Below are 4,029 nucleotides of genomic sequence, written 5' to 3' on the forward strand. Positions count from 1 at the left end.
GGTGGTGCAGGGAGTCTACCACCTTTCTCCCCCAGAGGGCGCCGGGGACCGCATTGGCGCAGCCCAACTCAAGGCAAAGGGGAAACACCTGCGAGGGAGAGCAATCAGACACAGGTGAGAGATATAATGGGAAGGAGAGACGGGCTAATGACTCACGTGTGGATCCAGTGCAGGGCCGAGGACCGGACCGAGATAGGCTCCCAGGACGGACCATTGTAACCGAGACCCGTTCCCGAGAAGGCCGACGGACCATAGGGACAGAGCGCCGCAGCCCTCAATCGGGAGAAGGACGCGGGCGAGAGTCGAAGAGAGGACCGGAACGGTTCCCGAGGCTCACGGAGCCCGGACTTTTGATTTATAGTTTTACAAAAAAAACGGTGTTCGCAACCCCCGGGGGACTACACCAGTACACCAGCGCATGATGGATCGTCTCCTGCGATCACACCAGGCCTACGCCGCCGCCTACACAGTGGCGGACTTAGCAATTTGGGGGCTCAAGGCGAATTTAGCTAGTGGGGCCCTCAACATTCATATGCGAGAAATACGTTTTCAGATATCACACCATCGTATGTCAAAATGCAAAATATTTATTCAACAAAAATAGTTTTAAAAGGAAATTGAAGCTTTCAGTGCTAACTGTATTTTTTATATGTGCAATCAATAAACATATCTTTAAATAAAATATATGTATATATCTGAATGCCAAAAAATAAATAAATGTAAAAAAGTAAAGCAGTGTGACAGAGCATTTGTAACTGAACTTAATGATAAAGAATAATTATTAATCACAACAACACTTAAAGTGAAAATATGAGAGAGAGGAGGCAGAGTTTGAGCATTTTTTAGGAATTCTGACTGTTGCTGCACGGGCCCTCTTTTAACCAATTCGCACCGTTCCCTGTCATTGACTACTGTGGGCCACAAACCCGGGTCATCACTTAGAGCATCACTTTCTTCTGGGTGGTCAGAATCAGAAACGGCAGCAGTAGGCCTACTCACCGCCTCCTCCACGGCATTTTCGTCATCTTTGTCATCAGTGCACGATGCTTTTAGCTCCTCTCCTCCTCCTCCTGCTGCATCAACAGCCGGGCCCGGCGGCACCTCCTCCCCCCCCTCCCCCTCCACCAAAACATTTGTGTCCGGTGGTGTTGTCACGCTAAAAAAGCTTGTTCATTTTGGGAGAGCATCAGCTTGGACATCCACCTGAGACACCTAAGAGCGGTCCTGGGGGAGCTGAGGAGGGCGGGTCTCACCGCCAACCCCACCAAGTGCCGTCTGGGCTTGGAGGAGGCCTCCTACCTGGGCTACAGAGTCGGACGCGAGAACGTCCGACCCCAGGAGGCCAAGGTCAAGACCATCCTGGACTGGCCCCGCCCCACCTCCAAGAAGCAGGTCAAGTACTTCCTCGGTCTGGTAGGCTAACGTCAAACCATTTTAAAGCAGAAGTAATCAGAAAAAAATTATAATCTTGACTGCTTAATAAGAAAGGCCTTAGCATCCATTGCCAATTAAGGCTCAATCAATGTGGTGTGAGGAAAAAGTATGAACAAGTTAGTTTACAGGTTTAATTATTCTGGGATTAATCACTTACACAGAACCATATTCATCTGTATATATCTATTTAGATATTTGCACAAAAAACATGCAGATTAACAAAAGTAGAAAGTGAAGTCAATTGATTACATTAAGGGGCCATAGAATGATTTAAAATGGTCCTCATTATAATATGCTTCATCACATGCATTCAGACTGACTGAAATGCTATAGGGAAGGCAGATGTGTCACATTTATTGCAATTTAACCAAACTCCCCTAGGGGCAAACACTAGAGAGAATCTAGAATGCAGTGCACCTAAATTAACTTCATCCCTGCCTTTATGGAAGTCTGGGTAAACCACTACCTTCTCTGGGCTGTATTCATCTTGCCTTCACTGAACAATGATAATGGCATGCGCACAGTTCACTTCATTAGACACTAATTACTTTACTAATTAACACTAACTCTTAAGCTCTCTATGTCAAATGGCAAACATTCTGGGTAATTGATTATAAATCATTGTGAGCCATCAAAACAAGACAAAAGACAAGTTAATAGACTCCGAACTAGCAAATAAAAGCCTTAGATGAATGATTCATGGCTTGGGTCAAGGGGAAATCATCATGTATTTAAAAGGTTGAGGTATTATAACCTTGGATACAGAATGATTTCATCAAAGGTTCTTCCTAACTTGACCATTATAAGAGGGGAGGAAACCATATCTATCGATATTACTTTGAACAGCCATGATCAATAAAAACTATAATCTTTAGTTGTAAAATGGGTTTCAATCCGCTATTTGTTTATAAAAGGTATATCTTACTAAACTTCCTAAGCAATTGCTTTATACTAAAACCACGAGGATTTAAACACATTTTTCTCTTGCTTATTTCTCTTCAGAGGTAATTAATTAGCATCTAAAAGGGGAAATTGTAAAACAGCCATATCTAACATTACCACAAGCCATATGGATTAATGTCTTTCATTATGGCATGTTTATTAATAATAAGTGCAATTTAGCTAAAGGGAGTGAAATACCGGCCGGTATGTTTTGGCCCAGCACGCCGCAGCCCAGTAGTGAGTAGTGTTGGCTCGTTCGTTCGCGAACCGGTTCGAATGAACGAGTCTTTAGGACGAACGAACCGAACCGGTTCGTTTCTCTCGTTCGTGTCGTTCGCCATTCGATTCACTGGAAACTCGACTGAACGAACGAACGAGTTTCCAGTAGCACTAACTCCACTGAGTCTGACTGACTCAGCTGAGAACCTTGCAATGGCGTTCATTCCATGACGCGATTTACCGCTACCGGAAACCAGGCTGAACGAACAAACGATTCGCGAACGACTCCTCCCAGTTCAGTCGAGTTTCCGGTAGCACTGAGTCTGGCTGACTCAGCTGAGAACCGTGCAATAGCGTGCATTCCATGATGCGATTCACCGCTACCGGAAACTAGGCTGATTCGCGAATGACTCCTCCAAGTTCAGTTGAGTTCCCGGTGAATCGATTCACCGGAAAACTCGACTGAGCTGGGAGGAGTCGTTCGCGAATCGTTTGTTCGTTCAGCCTGGTTTCCGGTAGCTGTAAATCGCATCATGGAATGCACGCCATTGCACATTTCTCAGCTGAGTCAGTCAGACTCAGTGGAGTTAGTGCTACCGGAAACTCGAATGAACGAACGATTCGCGAACGACTCCTCTTGGCGAATTGAATCACGCGAACTGGGTCACGGAAACTAATCATTAAATCCACCACTGGTAGTGAGGGTGCGGTTATTGCCAAGCTCAGTTACGGCTCGCGTTTCCACCGCCGACAGTACCCTAGGTAAACGCCTCATGCCCACTGCACCGTTAGTCACCGTTACTTTTCACCTGACCACTTCAACAAGTCTATTTGTTTTTACATGTTTTAATGCCGAAATCTTCTACCAGTAAGTAAATAAGTTGTGAAATTGAATTATAATATACAGGCATAAAGCATTGGCTAACAGATGCCTCTGGAATATAACATGTAAGTATCGGTCAATGCATTGAGGCCAGCGATGGTGCACTCAGAGGATGGTTACATCAGATCACATGTCTAATTAGTTAGACCATGGAACCTAGTGCTAACCAGTGGGGACGTGTACTATTAGTATACACTACATTGCTGCGCTTGCTTTTCAGCCAAAAAAAATGTAAACATCATGTTTAATTACCGAATCTCAGTGTCAAACCATTTGGTGGCAAGCAATTAAAAGTGAAAACTGATAATATTTTTTGTAATTCGGTCGCTAAGGCCGCCCACATCGTGAAAGATAAGGATTTCTGTTCTGTCAATTGGTCAACAAACTGAGAGGCAGAAATTATTCCTGAATACAAGTTAAAGAAATTAATAGTTTGCTCTGTATGGGTCAATCAAGTTTCAGCAAGAAAAGCCAACAAAAGGCCAGCTTGTTAAACCATCAGCGTTTTCCAATTGGCATGACACCAAACAACATATATTGGATGCTGTGCA

The sequence above is a fragment of the Gadus chalcogrammus genome, chromosome 5 (assembly GCF_026213295.1).
Source record: "Gadus chalcogrammus isolate NIFS_2021 chromosome 5, NIFS_Gcha_1.0, whole genome shotgun sequence".
Lineage (NCBI taxonomy): Eukaryota > Metazoa > Chordata > Actinopteri > Gadiformes > Gadidae > Gadus > Gadus chalcogrammus.